General features: G+C 43.5%; 1 protein-coding gene and 1 long non-coding RNA gene across 9 annotated transcripts in view; one reads left to right on the top strand and one right to left on the bottom strand.

Annotated features, from left to right (window-relative positions):
* FOXP1 (forkhead box P1) overlaps positions 1–8414 on the bottom strand; it is a 552073-nt gene extending 543659 nt beyond the window's left edge. For 2 of the 8 annotated variants that reach the window (XM_083155980.1, XM_083155981.1), the window contains exons 1-2: positions 7912–8412; positions 4820–4898 (exon numbers count right to left, since the gene is read on the bottom strand). The gene's annotated coding sequence lies outside the window, so the exon portion shown is untranslated. Of the gene's footprint in view, positions 1–4819; positions 4899–7911 lie in introns of all 8 variants that reach the window. The other 6 variants (XM_083155983.1, XM_083155982.1, XM_083155991.1 and 3 more) reach the window with 5 other exon arrangements.
* LOC146025868 (uncharacterized) lies at positions 8047–11797 on the top strand. Its single transcript, XR_014454309.1, has 3 exons — positions 8047–8337; positions 9234–9324; positions 9716–11797. It is a non-coding gene; the product is annotated as an uncharacterized LOC146025868 (long non-coding RNA).
* Positions 11798–19550: the final 7753 nt, after the last annotated feature.

Genomic DNA, 19550 nt, shown 5'->3' with positions numbered 1-19550 from the left:
GCCAATTTTTTTGAATCCCCCACCTCCCTAGAATCTGGTTTGACCCTGCATATAAACATTAAAGTAATTTTTGACTAGTCTAGAAAAGCTTTGGGACATTTCACCCTATTTCTTCATACAAAACAGCTTGAAATGGGTTTCATCCCATAAACTGCTTGCTTCAAGTCCTTACACAACATTTAGATTGGACTAAAGTCAGAACTTCGACTTTTCCTTTCCAAAACATTACATTTATTCTTCTTTAACCATTCTTTGGGATTCGGTATGGAATCCTGGCGGTCAAAATCCCAATGCCGGAATCCCGACAGCCGAAATCCCAACAGGGGGGGGGGGCGTGGATCGCCCCCCTTCTGGGCTCGCTGCACCCTCCACGCAGCGGGCCCTGCCTCGCTACGCTCGCCATGCTAATTTATTCTCCCTCTATGGGTGTCGGGAGGTAGAAAGTTTTAGGATTTCGGCGTCAAGATTTTGACCGCCGGGAAATTGACCGCATCCCATTTTTTGATCGAATGACTTGTGCGCTTTGGGCCGGTGTCTTATTGCATGACCTATGATCTCTTGAGATGTAGCTCCAGGCCCTACTGCCTGGATCTCTGCGCTGGCAAGTACCAGGGGAGAGGGGGGGGGGGGAGGGGGGAGACCCCACTGCCTGGATTCCCACGCTGGCAAGTACCAGGGGAGGGGGCGGGGGAGACCCCGCTGCCTGGATCCCTCGCTGCCCAGGTACCAGGGAATGGGTGAGAGGTGCAAAAACGGTAATTAACCAGTAATATACCATTTACAACATGCAATGTGAAAGGGGTTTTACTGGCTCTGACCCGTTTTAAGAAACGTTTCAAAAACCGGGTCAAAGCTGGTTTTACAGTGTGAAAGTGGCATAACAGATATGTGAGTTGCCAATTTGACTCAGTTGAAACAAATTGGTGCAGCGCTGTATTGCTCAGCACAGAGGCTCAACTCGCCCAGTGTGTGCGGGACATTAGATTTGGGTGAGTTACTTTTTTACTGTTTCTGTGCAGGGTAAATACTGGCTGCTTTATTTTTACACTGCAATATAGATTTGAACACACCTCACACAAATCTAACTCTCTACGCACGTCACATCAGCTCCACCCACAGTGCAACATGTCTTAGCCCAGTTGTATGTTCAGGCTCATAGTGCGAACAGTTACTGATACGTTTATCCTCTGACTGTAGCTCAGTTGCATCAAAATCAGGGATAACTGATGTGAAGAGCTGGTTCTAGAACAGATCAATAACTGAAGTTAGATGAAGTCAGTCAGGAAAGGTGTTAAATGTGGATTTACACATATAGCTTCAGAGCAACAGAAGGTTTACCAATGACTATTGTATAGTGTCCTCTTTATACAACATTGGCAGCACTGAGAATTCTCAAGGCCCTGTGTCTCTCCACCAGTGAGCTTACAATCTAATATTAAGCTCCCGGACACGGGGAGTGATGTAATACTATCCAAATAGCCAAAAACAAAAAAGATTTGAACCGGGGTGAAAGTATATTTTGGGCCTGATTCGCTTTGACTCGCTAAGCAACTTAATTTCGCTGCTTAGCGAGTACTCTAATGCTGCCCGTCAGGCGTGCAAATACCCGCCCCCGCACGAACATAACTGCCGCATTGTGAATGGAGGATTAGTATAAACCTCCATTTGGAGGGAGCGAAACCATTCGGACGGGAGCGAAACCATTTCCCGTTCACAAACGCAAGTCAGTCTTGACTGACATATATTTCCATCTTCCTGTTCCTAGAGCGGGGTGGGCACAGACATCATGAGACGTCAGCCGCCCACCCCAGCAGGCATTGGCCCGCCTGTGTTCGCTTAGGGACGCCCAGCGGTTTCCTGGGCACATCCACCATTTTTGTGGGCACGCCCAGGAAATGTTGGGCGTCTCCATGCGCCATCCACCTGACTGCCTCCATCCTGCCCACCCCGCGAATGTTTTGGCATATAAAGAAGTGCTTAAGATCATGGGCCAGATGTACTAAGCTACAAAAGTGATAACATGGAGTGATAAAAAAACAACCAATCAGCTCCTGCCTGACATTTTTCAAACACAGTCTGTGACATGGTAGGCAGGCAGGAGCTGACTGGTTGGCTGTTTAATAAAATGGAAAGTGATAAACAGCCAACCAATCAGCTCCTACCTGTCATGTCAACGACTGTTTGAAAAATGTCAAGCAGTAGCTGATTGGTTGGCTGTTTATCACTCTCCATTTTTGAAGCTTAGTGCATCCAGCCCCTTATGAGTTATAATTAAAGTGTTCAAAAAACAATGCTGTGTTCTATAGTAAAGCGCACACCCTGCCACAGGTAAATAAATTGCTCCCTCTTTAAAAAACCCTTACTTAATATTAGGGGTATTCACTGCAGAATAGGCTTATAAATTAAAGCTTATGAAAGACATTATCTTTCACCGTCTTTATAATGTCACCTAGTTTGGGGCTTTATTTTTAACAGGTGATAAAAAGAGGGAGCCCTGTAATGTAAACCATATACGGTACAGATACAGCAAGAAAAAGCCAGCGTTAAATTCATCTTTTACGACATTATCCACTTTTCCCATCTGTTTATTACTTTTCGCTCCCTGAACTAGAGGAATATGGAATCCCGGTGTTAGAATTGCGGATGGGAAACACAAAACACTTCCAAGCCTATAAATACATGAAAACATATTTGGAGGTAAATCCTTCATTTTATTTTTTTTCTGTATACCGTTCAAATTCAGGACAGCACTAGAAAAACCTATAAAATCTGTTTGATTCTTTTACATAAAGTATAAAACTCGGGAGTTTTTTTTTTTTTTTTTGGAAAGCTGCTTAAGTAAAGTACGTCTGAAAAGAGCATCTAGTGAAACGCGACCGGTCTGCGTTCCGCCTGACACGCCAGCCACCGAACTGCCTGGCAATACTGTGTGCAGGAAAACTGCAGAATATAAATGACTTTATGTTCTTCTTTTAATTCAGTGTCCAATGAATTGTGCATTAATCACTACGATATACTGAAATTTCAGCCCACTGTCTAATTTTTAATCTCTAATTACTACAAGCATGGACGCCGAATAAACTGCTAAATTTTGGACTGCATAGAAACCCCCCCCCCCCCCCCTCAAAAAAGAATTCTGTATCAGACCAAGAAGGTGGGTTCAGCTTATAAAAACAAAATGATCCATAAGTGCTACATAGAGGTAGAAAGCCAATATAACTAAATCTGTGCACTCTTCTGAAGACCTAGAAAACCAATCCCTTGAAGGTACAGTAAAATCTCAGTAATTTAAGATTATTACAGAAGAGCAAAGGGCAAGACAGGCTTTTTAGAACCCTCATCTCGACACTTAACGTTCTTCATGACGGGGGTTAAATGAGTTTCTACAGCACAAGTACTTAAAGTAGCTTATGCCATAAACAAAATCTATGGCACTGCCTGACAGCCCCTAATATATTTCAACCATATTTAAGTAAAACTATAAAAGTTTAAGTATATAGAGTGGTGCAATCACGCCCAGAAAATATAATGAAATACCTGATATGAATGGACAGACAAAGACACCTGGAATTTCAACGTTATAATTGCAAATAGCATAATATATATATATATATATATATATATATATATATATAAATACTTTGTCTTAATATATGTAGATTATTGCACAAAATATACAGAATTATATTGGCAATTTTTTTTTTTTAATGGGGCTTTTGAAACACCAAATACATTTATCCAGATTTATGAAATTAAAAAAGAACACAGATTCAAATCTCAATTGAGCATTTTTTTTACATATTTTTATTGTTTCACAAAACCAGAAAAACACAATTACTGAGCAGTTAAAACAGATTTGAAGATCTATATTTAAAAAATAAACATCTAAAAATTACAAAACCGACAATTTCAGCATTTAAAAAGTATCAAAAACAAAACCACAAGGTAAAAAAAAGACGAGAATAAAAAAAGCAGAAAGTCCTCCTAAAAAAAATTAGATTTTTTTTTTATATATAGTATACATGAGTTATAAAGTAGATTCCAATCATACTCAAAGACCACACAGTTGTTCAACTCATGTTCTATACCTGTAATTTGTGCCTTGCAAGATAAGTTAAGCAAACTGTCAAGTGTAGTCCTAAGAGATGAACACCAAATTCATTTTATTTGCATTTTTATAGAAAAATTATAAACTTTGAATTGTTTGAGGGCTCTGATTTTTCTAATTCATTTTGTCTGAACAGCAAAAAAATCCATGTGTAATAAAATCTATGAATCTGTGCTCAGAATTCTGCACCTTTGGTTTCACAACAAAGACCAGCATTTGTAATAGTCCATTTGTGCATAAGTGAACTTGTAGGCTTGCTAACCCAGAGCCGGCAGCCAGCCTGTACTTGACAACAGCTCTGTAGAAGCTGTGTTTGATCTCCACTGCACTCCTTAATCTAGGTTGTCAAGGTTCACTTGTTGAAGGCTGTTTACTTATACACCCCCCCTACCCCACCACTCCCCAACAAAAAGAGATTTTTCTCTCTCTCTCTCACTCAGACAATGACTAATCCGGAGACTACAAAAAGAAAAGAGAATGCTTCAACAGCAATATATTAAACACACAATACTTCTCCTTTGTGACTTACTTGGCATCTCGCACATTTTTAGGGAACTGAGTTTGCCAAAAAAAACCCTTCAAACTTAAAAAAAGAAAAGCAATAGATATTGGGTGCTACATTTAAATAAATAAAAAAAAATTGGATATACACACAAACATGCATACACATATATACATATATATTAGTACATATAGGCTATAAATACACACCTGGTTGAGGTCTACGTGACTTGATTTCAAAATCTTATTGTTTGATTAGATTTTCCCTTCCATCATTTAAAACCAATACCTGAAGAAAAAAAATACAGTATCACTGGTTACATAAAAACTATAACGTCTTCTTCCACAGCTGTGCGTATACGTATAGTAAGACAGACCAGATGTCATCCGAAAAGGTAAAAGTCCAAACCATCCTTATTTTACAGAACGGACGTTGCCCAAACTATAAAACAGTACTATATGTAAACTTACCCAGACAACAGGATACAGGATTTACCTGTATAAAGTTTGCAGGTACAACTTAAGTTTTTTTTATAAATAAATTAAAAAAAAAAAAAAAAAATCTATACAAAAAAAAGCAATGCACAACTATTCTATACATGCAAACGACATACATTAACCCTACAACATTGACATCATTTGAACAATGAGTAGAATTCTTTTTATTTCATATTTGGCTCATTTTATTTTTCTGCTTTCAGAGAGATATTTTTGGGGGGAGAAATTGGTTTTGGGCATCCGTATTAAAAATTATCCAAAAAAAAATTAAAAAAAAAGGATCATCGTGTCAGATGGTTCAAAGCCTGAGCGTTTATAATTTATAATCATCTTACAGATGGTATTTGCAGAAAAAGACTTGGAAATTATTATACCAGCAATTACAAGGGAAGGAAGGCTGTCAACTTCCACTGGCATTTGGAATAAACTTTGCACAGGATTTTTTTTTTAAATATATTTTATTTTAGGCAATAATTTATTTGCTTGTCCCCCCCCCCCCCCCCTCGTACATTTTTATTCTGCAATGTGTTCAGAAAACCTGTCTGATCCCGCCTGAGCATGCATAGATAAATGAATGAATGAATGGATACAATGTATCAAAGCATATGCATGGATATATTGACGTACCACACAACTCTCCAGGATTCAAATATATTATTTGTTTATACATAAGTGTCATATCATAATAACATTAATTAACATCAGAGTTAAGGAACGGGAATTAGACTGTCAAAGTGTCTAGAAGCCTAGTTAAGGGTCGATAACACCACGATCCCAATTTGTGTGACTTGGCGTAAAGGTGACCATACACGTTACAATAATTGCATGCGTTTCGAACTAGACCGCATGCGATTTGCGTGCGATGCGTTCCGAAGCTAGTTCAAAAAGTATGTGCAGCGCATTCTTTTTTGAACTGGGCGATGGGCTGTGCGCGGGAGCGCGCATTGCGTAGCACCCGCAAAACGCACGGTGTATGGGCACCTTAAGGGTATCTTTGCACTAAATTGTATCAAGTGATTTAAGAATGATGGGACAATTGCAAGAACATGTGTTATTGACCAGGGAAGAGTTGGTGTCACCGGAAATCTTGGTGATAATACCTATTCCTGAAACTTTATCCGGCATTTGGGACCAGCTTCGTAATTACAATGATACGCATCCACCAGAAAAAGTACACATGCAACTAACCCCCCCCCCCAGCACTTAGCGATGGACAGGAGACTGTCCATCACATCATTTTGTAACTTCAATGCAAATGGCCAGGGACTGAAACACAAGCCAAGTAAAGAAACTACAAGTGTGGAGATTTTACCATGAAAGCAAAATGAGGTTCCCCATCCTCCTTGATCACCTGTCACAGTACCCAGCCAGGGGACAGAAGCTGACAGGTCCCAGATCTACTTCAGTAAGGGCAGTGTACTCCACTAACACAAGTGCTAGAAAATCCTGAATAATCCAGTGACACTGTAAACTGTATGGACACTCTGCACCTGCTGTTCTCGAGTTGTACAATGCACCAGCAGAAAGTTTTAGTGCGGGTCAGTGTGTTGCAGTGTGTAGGGCAGATGGCTGCAACAATGGTCCAGCAACAGGTACTAGTATATAGATGGCTAGTTACTGGTACAAAAAACTTACAGAGCCAAGTGGCTGGTGTTACACATCGTTGTGTAATGCTGCAAACCTAGGCTGCCACTTTAAGAGGGGGGTAGCAGACATAGGGTACTTACAGGACATCCAGCAACTGGCACCTGAAACTGCAGGGACCAGCATATAGATGGGGAGAAACAGGGGGGTGTACTTCCAGAACAAAGTTACTGGAGTTATACATACGTTCATAATAAGTTACCACCTCATCGGCAGATACCATAAGGACGTGGGGGTAACAGAACTGGGATCTATATGGCCAATACTCAGTAACAGGTACCTAGGAGTGGAGGGACCAGCATAAAGAAGAGGAGGGGGATACTACCATATTATAGATATATAATACTGTCCTACTAAGCTACTACTTTATATGCAGAATACTCCAAATTGCAGGGGGGGATAACAGAACCTGGGTACTTTAGGGGCAGCTGGCTGCAGTATACCCCAGTAAGAGTTACCTAGGAGCTCAGTGACCAGCATACAGATGTGCAGTTACTGGCAGAGCACTTCTACTGCAATGTTACTTGAGTTACATATAGTTATATAATACTATGTTATCACTTAATTTGCCCAAAGAAGCAGGGGGGGTAACAGAACTAGGGTACTTTAGGGGCAGCTGCCTGCAGTACACCCCAGTAAGAGTTACCTAGGAGTTCAGTGACCAGCATACAGATGTGCAGTTACTGGCAGAGCACTTCCATAGAAAAGTTACTGAAGTTACACATGGTTATATAATACTATGTTACCACTTAATTTGCAGAATTCTCTAGGACCAGGGGGTAACAGATGTACCAGCAACCTACTGCATGACCAGGGCAAGTGAAAGTGGCAGAAGTGAGTGCACCAGTCACTCAGTGGCAGAGCATCCAGCAGCTGGTGCAGGACATTGGGAAGAGTGCCCCCCACTATGTACTAAACTTTCTCCCAGTTAAGTGGAGCAAACTAGTTGCAGCAGCCTCCAGCATCCCAGTAGCCATGGAGACAAGTCACAATGCAGCCAGAAAAGTACTTTAGAGGGGCAATGAGGCTGGCAGATGGGGTAAGTAGGGGGCAAATAGCAAAATAGTAGAAGTTTGAAGACAAAAAGTGACTGAATGCAAATAACACAAGATAAAGGGGAGCAGGGAACAGAGTCCCGGGCTGGGAAGTGCAACACTCACCCGCAGCAGCAGCGGCGGCAGCGCTCTCCCGGTGCATTTATTATCCCTGCGCTGCAAATGCAACACATGCGATCCCGGGCAGCGAGTGCGGCGGCCGCACACACAATAAATAACAATAGATCCCTCCGCCCCGGGCTCTGTGCTGTGCTGCCGGCTGCAGGACGCGCACACTGGCGGCGGCTGCTCCCTCCTCCCGGGCGCTCAGATGACTGGGGCGCAGCAGGGACCACTTCTCTCCGCAGGCGGCTGCTCTCCCCCGCTGGGCTGGTGTGCGTGCTCCCCTGTCCACCGCTCCCGGCTGCTGCCTCCCTTCTTCAGGCACTATTTTCTCTCCCGCCGCCGCCCCCCCTTCTCCTGCTTCCACTTTCCGAGTGGTGCCCACGCTGCTGTCCCCGGCGGAGGGAGCTGTTGTTGTTTTTTGCGGTGGTGAGTCCCTGACGTCACATCCACCTGCTGGGTAAACAAGAGGCAGGGGCAGCAGAGGAGAGGGAACAGGCACACACACACAAAATAGAGAAGCAGGCTGTAGAAGAAGGGGGGATAGGAGCAGAGAGGAGGGGGTGTGGGAGGGTGGATTTGGCCAGGAGAATAGGAGGTGAGGAGGAGTGTGGCTGGGAACATGGGCTGTGCTCATCAGTGGGGGGCACAGGGTGGGGTGCTGGCACTGAGGGGTCAATTGTTGCCCCCCCTGGCCCAGGTAGCTTTGGTAGCCTTATGGTGCTTAAGTGCCCTTGCTGCTGCAGAACCTCACTGTGCAGCGCACCTGCCTCTTGGGGTCTGCGTGATGGGTCGCTCTCTTGTTTTGCAAGAGGTTCTGCAGCAGGTGTAAACTTGGCACCACCAGGCGAGTCCCTTTGGGCCTGTTCTCCCCGCGTTCGTATATTTCTTCCTTTATTGGCATATTTATCACCCACGTTTTGTGACATGCAATGCTGGGTGTGTCAGAGGTGACACTTTATGGCTGGGTACCCTTACAGATCTAATTCCAGGGTCTGGACATATAGAGCAACATAAGAGAGGTGGTAGTGACATTGGAAGAAAGCAGACACCCCCCTCCCCTCTTCTTCCCCTCTGTTCCCTGTATTTTCTCCATTCCCCCTTTTTTTTTTCAAGTCGCAAAAAAAAAAACCCATAGAGTTCAGGAGGTGAAAGTTCATTCATGGGACAACACCCCTCCGGCCCCCTCTCCAGATTTTGCAGTGAGAGGCAGCTGAAGCCCAGGGGAATTCCTCGTCCTCCCCTCTGCGCTCATTGCGGGGACCCTTGGCCTCTCCTTATGTCTGTTTTACTTTTTTCTTCTTTCTCTCTCTCTCTTGTTTAAGGTTCCTGCTCCTGCGTGATTGGCGTAACCTATTATATACGGCGAGTGGATCGCAGACTGGCTGCACAGAAAGTGCCATCGCATTGAGATTTGTGAGACACCATCGCACACTGTTATAGCTATAGACACGCACAACATCAGGCCACAGTGCACATGTATTACCGTGTAAACGCTACGAGAATGTGCTTGCGAGATATGTACATTTCATCTATTATAACCCTGCGTGTCTCATTACTGCACTGCCGGGTGTTCCCCCAATTCCCGTTGCTACCTGTAACCCCTTACTATAGTAAAACCTGGTATCTATTATAAACCTATAACCGTTTTCATAGGAATAATTAGATCAAGTGTTCTCTACGTAACCTGCTTCTTTCATGTCCGTGTACTGCACTACGTCAGCGCTGTATTAAAAAAAATGGTTAATATATCATCAGCTTATTACACAACACTTCGTGAATGTTTATTCTCTCCCTGTGCCAGCAGAGCTTGCAATCGATTCAGACTTTCAGACCAACACACTCTGGGACCAGTTAGTGAGAAGCCGGTGAACTTACCAGTATGTTTTTTGGACCATGGGAGGCAACAGGAAAGCAAGGCAGACACAGGACACAACTACAAACTCCACTTGTGCGCACATGCATGTATAATGGTGCACAATGTGCTTTGCCGGTACTATTTTACAGTATGGCCCCAGTAATGCGCACAAGTGGTGGATTCTATTTATCTGTTCTGTAAATGCTTATTGCGCAGTCACAGCTGCTTATGAGAATTAAATCGGTTCCATTAGCAGCTCGAAAAACATGATTTATATTGTTATTGTTTGTTCATTATTTCTATTTCTGTAAGTGTGGTGATTTTGTCTGTTATAATTAGACAGTAGTTACATCATAGACGAGTATTCTTTGTACAATGTACTCTGTCACACATAAACGTGTGTGTGTATATGTGTATATATATATATATATATATATATATATATATATATATAATTACACACACATTTCATTTTATAGTTCTGAAAGATCATTTTTGGTCAAAAATGTCAATTGTCCATCACATTGTGATACTGAAGGGTTGAATAACAGATATGACTTATTTATATAATCCCGTGTGTTGTTCTGTGTATTCTATGTGTGTCCTTATATAAAGAGAGAGGGTTCTCCTAAAGTGCCATAATTGTCTATACATTTTATGCCTTTTCTCCTGTTTCCTTACTGTTGCCGTCACAGTACCATCCTGTGTGGGAAGTGGTTAATGGTTTCCTTTTTCTACCAGGGCTGATAAGTGATATCTGTCCGGAAGGGAACTAAGCGTTGCCTGGGTGCTTCTTATTCTTGGAGAACACAGAGAAGAGCTATCCTGGGACCCTGGGCGCTGTCCCTCTACATGTCCAGTGATAGAGACTCCGCTGAGGAGCTCACCGTAACTCTAGCTATGCAGCGAGACCATATATTAACTCCTTGTTTGCAGTGCTACTTCTCACCAGCAGGCATTGTGGTTTATGAAGAGGTACAGGGAGCTCTGGATCGAGGTGTAGTGCAGGGATGGACACTTTACTGACTGCTTTTTGCTGCTGCTCATATTCCACGTTCAGTTCAATGCGATGTTCTGCGGCTGAGCACATATTTAACGCATCACACGTTTCCTGTGCACCTTAATGGGCTATGACGTTGATAGCCACCATGTGCTATTCCGGGACAGCCTGCCACAGCCGCCTCGCTGATTGGAGACGCCCACTTCGTGTCTAATTACACTCTCACCTGGTAACCTAAACGTGATATTTGGTACACACCTAGATGCAATAAATAGGTAGATTAATCTATCTAAACATTCAGTTCTATGGATTTTGAAACGAGGGCAATAACCTCATTGCAGTTTAAATATAAATCCTCGGCACTGAGGATCTGTGACCAAAATGAGAAACCTTCCCCGAAGAGCTTGCAATCTGTAGAGCGTCACCCGTTGTACAGGTTGGTTATACTGTACTTGAACTGGAATTCCTGTGAAGAGTTGCGCCTGGAGCGGAAAGATGTTGTCCGCATTGTTACGGAACCTTGCGTTATAATAATCACAAGACTTTATCACCCAGCACCCTTTAATGTAGTACATTAGCGGGTACTTATGTATTATCTGGACTCCCATGTTAAATGCACCCCATTTTTTCATACCCCTACTATCCAACTACGCATGGAGTTGATTTTATATAGTGTGGCGAGCGCAGCGAGCCTCCGTACCCGAAGCGTGGCAAGCGGACACGGTCTCATAAGAAAACCGGGAGTCCAGATATTACATAAGTACCCATTAGCGACATCTCTTGTCTGGCCGCTTCTAGATTCCAACAAGTGGAGGAAAAGTAGGGACATCTCATCGGACACCGCATTAGATCGGTGTAAAAATATAAAAAGCGTTGCAAATGATGTTGCGCTTAAATGCTAACGGGTGTTTTTTTTTTAAACTGCTCTAAAACTGCCATTCCCAGCGTGACTTGAAAGCCAATTCCGTTGCAGCTGATCAGGCTACCTATATGTGTTTCCACCTTCCTTTTTTTTTTTTTACATTGCTATTTGGGGCACATTTATTAAAACCAGTGCAAAAATGATACGTGTGCAACAAAAAGGTTCCATAAATATAATCTGAACACTAATCTGATTATCGCTGTCATTTTCCTGGAACCTTTTAAAAAATAAATGCCTGGTCGCTATTTTTTTGCGGAACGTATTTGCTGTGCACGAAATTTCATAAACGCCCTCCTTTGTATCCATGATCGTAAACTATAGGTGGAATAACGCGAATTTGAAGGTATTTTATGTTTTCTCGCTCCTAGAATAGGAGTTTTTCCTAGGCTTGTTTCTGAGGTTTTTAATGCTAGTTTATCTTTACATTTTTCCGTGTCCATTCATTTGTGCTTCATTAATGCCCCGACTGTCATCAGTCACTAGACACATTTATTATGCCAGCCTGACTAATATAATGTTGCAGCGTATGTCTCGTATGTGGCTTTTTTGGGGGCCTCTTATGCATTTATTTGTGGCTGATTTCTTTGTTGTTTTTCAGCAAACACTTTCTAAGAGAATGCTTAATGAAAATGTCATCAATCCACCGCGCTGTTTGGTAGATTTAAATGACTGCTCATTGATGCTGCGAAAGAAGTGAGTGTCCATTTGGTATACATTAGCGAGGAATTTAACTGCAGCCTGACATATTGTTCATTTTCAACACTGTCACGTTGTGTTCTCGCCGAGCACATTTTAATTTCTTGATCAGTAATCAGGCAGAAGTTTCTTTTTAGCATATTAAAGTGTTATCTGTCGTTGACGTGTGGAAGGGAAGGGACAGGTCACCATCTACTGGTGCAAATGTGCATAGCACCTGCTAATTTAAATCTGGGGATCGACTTCTCCCTTTGATGCAAAAATTAATTTTATTTGAATTTTTTTAAGTGAAAGGGAACATTTGCACTCCTTGGGCAAGTGTAATGTTTTTATTTCTATAGAACTGAACAGTAGTAAATGTTATTGCACTAAAAATAATAAATGATCAACAGAATTGAAGTAAAACTTAGTTAAATTTTCCTTTTTTTTTTTTTTTTTACTATATTATGTATAAATAAAAACTTTTTATTTTAATTTTTTTGTTTGTAAAATTAGAATCTCAAAATATACATGTATAGTAAATTCCATCAATTGTATTCCGCCAATGGGGGTGATTTTGGAATGGATTCAAATGTATGCTAATGCCACGGGAGGTGGCACCTCCTGCTGGCTTCTCTGATTCGCTACTGTATCCGAAGACACAGTCATCTGACCAATTGCGTTAAGCCACAGGTTACTCTGGATGGCTGGACTCACCAGGCATGTTGGGCCTAGAAATCTGCATCTCAAGTCGAAGACTGTGGCCTCGCCCCATCTACAAAATGAGGGCGACACACACCTGATTTGTAGAATGACCCCGAACACTCCATCCCTGTTCTGAATCAAGCCCACTAACATTCACCATCCGCGAGATAGACCAATTCTCTGACATTGACGGATAATCGTCTGTCTGTCCAATGGGCAGTGTATCCACCAACCAATCCAAACACTGTTTGTTTATTTTTTGAGCCTTCTGGAAGATTTCAAATGCCTGAGCAATAATTGCTGGTCATTGCTGCCGGACATACCCGGCGCAATGTTTGGCACCGTTAAGACTTGTAATTGCAAGTGATTATTTTGCCATTCTCCACAGTCAATTGAGGCAATTCATAAGTGCCACTGACTGCACAGTGCAAAGGCTGTGGTGCTTCATACCGCCGTCTTCCTGAATAGGCGCACATGCACATGGCTTTGTGTAGAAAGATGGATGCATTTGGCTGGCAGCCAGCTCCACCTTTGAAGTGGGGGTGCTGTCTGCCCCATGGTTGTCTGCTGATGTCACCCAAGCCCCAGACAAAGGTTCATACTCTCTTAACCCGATGGTGGTCCTACAAACAGCTCCTGACTGGCTCAGCGCTGCTGTATGTGTGTCCAATGGCGGCTGTCCTGTGCATAGCAGGCATCAGGCGTGGCGCATGCGCGAAAAGCCACAGGACTACGCTGTGTGCATAAACAGCCGCCATCTGACACACAGCAACACCGAGCTGCCCGCCCCCTCATGTCACTACAGCTGCAGCGCCGCCGCCACCGAGGATGGTTGAGACGCCGTGACTGCATGGTGCTGCAATCAGCTGATGTTTGGAATATTTAAAGAGGGGCAGGTGTGGGGCATTACTAATGGGGGCAGGTGTGTGGCATTACTCATGTAAGGGGCAAGTATAAGGGGCCTACTATTGTGTTGCATGATGTGTAAAAGGGGTATATGGTGTGCTACAATACATTCAAAGACACACCCCCTTTTGAGTGACCACACCCACTATTTCTGGAATGTGTCCCTCGAATATCAGCTGGAAGTATTAAGTGCCCCCCCCCCAGCTGAAATAATTGCCCACCTCTGCTCTAGAGTCTTTTGCATATTTTAGCACAAAGTGCGCAGCGACTGTAGCCATAGTCTCTACCTCCTGAATTAGCCCCTTTTATCCAAACTGACAAAACATTAATATCATTTATTACTGTCCAAGTTGCTGATACCTCTTGACAGACGATATGGGCCGGTGTGTGTGAAAATGACCGAGAATCAAACACAGAAGCTGATGGTGGTCTTCTCCCTCATGTGTGATTCTTAAGGAGCCCATACACTCCCCCCAAATCTAACTCTCTGCACATGTTCCATCTGCCCCACCTGCAGTTAAGCATGGTTGCTCCATTTTTTAGAAAGATTTTGCTTTTTTGATCAACTCTGAATCCGGCCCTTTGATTCACTGCTAAGTATATATAAAAAGGAACAAAGTATACACAAACAAGACTTTAATATAAATGCAGGGAAAAATAAAGCGATCATTTTCCTTCTGACAGATTTTAATAATTATAAGGCTCGCTGCCTCCCGCTGCCTTGCATATACCGCTCGCTAGCCGTCCATTAGATCTGTGGATAAAATGTACAGCTGGATGATGAGCGAGCCCTTGTTGGACACTGAATGATGTCACCGGCATAATCTCAAAGTAAATTAGCCAGTAAAAGTGACAATCGTCGCCAAGGAAAGACGTGTGAATTATACCGTTATTAGCAGCCCTGCACACACCTCCTTAGGAAATTTTACCATGTAATTACATTAAAGTTGACTGTGTGTTTGATTTGTTCTGCAAAATAGGATAATGCCAGACAGCAATGCGCGATCACCTGAGCAAACACGTCCCTAGCACTCATGTGTGAATACACTCATAAATATATACAGCATTTAACGATGGCATTATATTTATGGAATGGCTATATAATCAAGCGATCAAATTAACATTGATCAGCCCTTCTCTTAATTGTGCAGCAAGTATGTCAGATTTGTGATTTAAAACCAACAAAAAAAAAATTCACAAATAAATACAGTAGGTTTTACTTGTGATGCCAGAACAGATTATAGGCAGTGGTGTAACTAGAAATTTTGCATTCCCCTGCCCAAAAAAATAAAAGTTCCTGTTGCATTTCCCATTCATTAATTATAATTTTTTTTTTTTGGGATCCAGTCATTGGGTCAAAAGCAAGTTGCTTAGGTCGACGTGTGTCTAGGTCGACATGCAGGAAGATCGACATGAGTCTAGGTTGACATAGGTTAGGTTTCTTGCTTGTTGCCAGGGGTTTCATGCTCGTTGCAAGGAGTTACTTCAGGGACATTTTAAGAGAGTAGAAAGGCCCCTGTACTGCCTCCTCTGGCTGCCCCCCCTCTTCTCTGCCAGAAGTAGCGCTGGGAGCAGTAGGGTCTGGTCATTAGAGGGCTCAGACCCTACTGTGCATGCGGGAATCTGGCGCGGTGGCCATTTTGCCAGTGATTTTTCGTGTGGCTGCTGCTGCCGCCAGCAGCTCAGTGTTGTGGAGTCTGAGCACTAGAGTGTATGCACAAATTGCTGGAACAATGGTCACCACTCCATATTTATGATGATTTCCACGGCGGTCCGCTGCTGGACTCCAGAGGGTAAGTATTTTTTTTAAAGGGTGCAGTGTGGGCCCCCCTGTGCACCCATTATAGATATGCCACCGGATTACTTGCTCGTTTCCAAGGGTTTCTTGCTTGTTTCCAAGGGTTACATGCTTGGTGCCAGGGGGTTACATGCTCATTGTCCAAGGGCTGCAGACTCACAGCACACTAGCGCTTCTGGAATCCGGAACTTCTGCGTAGCGCTGTACACGCTGCATTCCCCCGACAGATGCTAGAGGTCCAGTAGGACCTCCAACATCTGTCTTCAAAAACGCTGAGGTCATTTTTGGGTGTTTTTTTTTTTTTTTTAGCAGATTCCATGCGCAAGGCCAGACCATATGGAATCTGCAGTGATTTGGCAACCCCCCTTCTACCGCCACCACTCGGCTACGGTTCGGTAGTTACGCCACTGATCATAGTTACATTTGCTACCTGGTGGAGCTATTGCAGAATGAAAGACTTCTACTTGCTGTGTCTTCTGCATGCAAGGTAAGAAGCCTGATGCTCCTTGGGAAATCATTTTTCCTGCCATTCAAAAATTTGCTAATGTTTCAAATGCCGTCTTGTGCGTAGAAACTCTCACTGTTGGCCTCTTACATCCGCTGCATGAGTACAAAAACAAGAACGCTGGATGCACCTTTAAATCGATGCTGTCTCAGATGGAGCGTCTCGCCTCTAAGATGCCCGAGCCTCTCCAGTTGCGCGCAAATTTGCTATGTCATTAGAAAACAGTCCCGCCATGCCCGTGTTTTTCTAGCCCACTATGACCAAGCATGCGGATAGGGACAGCCAGACCTCCGAGATAAATACAACAATGCATGTGGGCAAATTCCAACATTTATTCCCGTGCCCGCAATGCAGAAGAAGTGAAGAACAAATTGTGTTTATCTTTGTATAAATCCCTAAATATCTTGTTGTTGCTGGTTCCTAGTGCATGGAGAGGCTGCATTTGTGTGCTTAAATCAAGCGCAATGGCCTTGTCCTGCGGTGCATACATTTCACAGAATGTGCGCACAAAGGCGCTGCTGTGAGCGAGAGGTACGGAAAAGGAATGCGTGTGCCCAGGAAGCGGCTTGGTTTACGTTATGGATGTGGCACAGGCGTGTCAGTGAAAGTGGTTACTTGCACAGATCCTCAACCACCCACACAGGAGGCCATACACGGATGAAGAAACCGTACCTGCCTTAAGGCTGATGCGACCGGTGTGTCCTCTAAAGTAAGACCAATCCGTATTTCAGCACCTGCGGATGTGGACAGCGGGCGTTTTCAATCTTTGTACAGTTAGATGTGCACCATGGAAGGACTTTGCATAAAGTCGCAGACGGTAGACCGCCAATCCACGCTTGGTGTTCAAGCAATAGCCACATTAATTAAATCAGCAGTATGGGATAGTACATGTTTCTTAATATTATATCATTTTTATATGTTAAACCAGCTGGAATTGAGGTTTTGCTTCCATTCTACGCCGCTGTTTGTGATATATTATTTAGAGTAAGCTCCTGTTATTGTTTAGTCAATACGGGTAAAAGCCTTTGCGTCCTGTGTCGTGGTTCAGGTTAATGTTGTGGCCTCTGGGAGCTGAGATCTTTCACAGTACCGACTCCTGCAGTCGTCTGCTCCGGACATTTGATACTATTGATCTAATGCTAGAAGATGTACCTTCTCCTTTTGTGTTTTAAATCTTATCCAATTATCCCCATGGAGCCAATGGGTCTGAGTCTCTGAGTTATCATTATCTCCCCCAACGATAGTGCATCACGCTGTGTAACCTGGCACCAGGACGCAGGGGTTAACACACTCAACTATACCTAGGGGGGGGGGGGGGGGGGCTTGCGAGTGTGAAAGCAGATCACACGATAAAGGATCACGCAGAGTTACCACTTGGTAATGGTTTCCTGCACTCATACATCACACATATGTCCCTTATTCTTAGGCTAATAGAGGAAAAGTTGAATGCAACTCGGCCGCAATTGCATTGCACTTACAGGTAAGAATACATATATGTTATTATGTAGAGCCATAGGCATCTGTGCAACTGTGTCCGCTTGCAAGAGATCCATCTGAAAATTGGAGCTTGTAAAGATGCACTCTGCTAATGGACTGTTTTCTAGTCTTCAAAATAGTACAAGAAAATTTTGAGGAATAATTAGGAAAATGGAACCGAGGCTACAGAGCAAAGGATGGTGGTGGTCCCATCTGTTTGCTCCACCTCCTCTCCTTTTCTTCTGACCGTAAATTTACTTGCATCTGTGGGAGCCTGATTCTGAGGCAGGTGCAGCTCACCCGTGTCTGTATCTCATAGTTGCCTACCCTCCTGCATTCTGCAGGAGACTCCCTGAAATAGCAGCAATCTCCCTCATTAGTCTAGCAATCTTCCCTCATTTCACCTAGCCCACATTACACTGTTACATCATAGTTACCTCCCCTCCTGCATTCTGCAGGAGACTCCCTGAAATAGCAGCAATCTCCCTCTCTCCCTCATTAGTCTAGCAATCTTCCCTCATGTCACCTAGCCCACATTACACTGTAACATCATCGTTACCTCCCCTCCTGCATTCTGCAGGAGACTCCCTGACATGGCAGCAATCTCCCTCTCTCCCTCATTAGTCTAGCAATCTCCCTCATTTCACCAAGTCCACATTATACTGTTCCATTTTGATGAAAAAAGGAACGAGAGACAGAAACATTTACATTGAATCATCAGCACCATTTCCCAGCACTTTAGCAAGTATAGTAGCTCTTACTAACTGCTTTGGGGCTCATCTATATTTGTATATAAGTCATTTTAAAAGATTCCTCTTGGATGTAGCAGTACACACCCACGCTTCTAGGTGCCACGTTCACAATCCCTCCATATATGGAACTAGACACGCCCTTTGGGTGGAGCATGACAGACCCCCTCAATGGGGCGCTGTGCAGAATTCTACTGCCAACTATAATTTCCCTGAAACTAGTTTTCAAAAGTAGGCAAGTATGCTGTATCTTTTGCCTGTCACATCTGCCGTTTAATACAAAAGGCTTCCCTGGTAAACGATTGTGCATAGACTGAGATGGCAACTTTCTGTGCCTGTTGACCCTGACATACTGATTGGTCTGTCTTCAGATGCCACCATTGGTTGCAGCAGCCCTATGGAAGTTGCAGATTATTTGCATATGGCCTGCTATGCCGGTAAGTGTGCGTCTCTGTATGCAAGTGCTATCTCGCCCATAGGAAGGGCCATCTCTACGTGCGTCCAACACACTGTCACCACTCAGGAATGTCCAAAACTTTTTCAAAACCGTTCTGAGGCCGTCCATCTCCGATGCGTTTTAACGGTGACTGTGTACAAGGACTCTAGACTCATGCATACAGCGACTTTGCACAGAACAAAAACATTGCTCCGCTGTGTTTGTCATCACCGCTGTGTCCCATTCACAATCAGGCCTGTAGTATAGAAGACCAAGGTGGTGGAGAAAAAGATGTTCCAAAATATATATAGTAGAGAGTCTCTGTAAAGACAAAGCCAATCAAGTCAATTATGAGAAAACAGGCGAAAAGCCCCCAAAAAACAGGTCGGCCGTTGGTGAGTGAGTACCTATCAAACTAAAGCACTGTCAATATTTCATCTGTTGACCTTTTTTATTCTGTCAACCTAATGCATGTGGACTATATATGGTCGACTTATCAGCTAACTTCCTGTAGTGTAGAGCTATCATTCGTACACCAAGGAAATGCAGGGGAGAACAATAGGTCGATGGAGAGAGGTATAGATCGTGGGACTTCACAAACCACGGTTACGG

Source organism: Crinia signifera, chromosome 8 (assembly GCF_055691185.1).
Source record: "Crinia signifera chromosome 8, ASM5569118v1, whole genome shotgun sequence".
In the NCBI taxonomy this organism is placed as follows: domain Eukaryota; kingdom Metazoa; phylum Chordata; class Amphibia; order Anura; family Myobatrachidae; genus Crinia; species Crinia signifera.
This window is presented reverse-complemented; position numbering and strand designations above follow the sequence as displayed.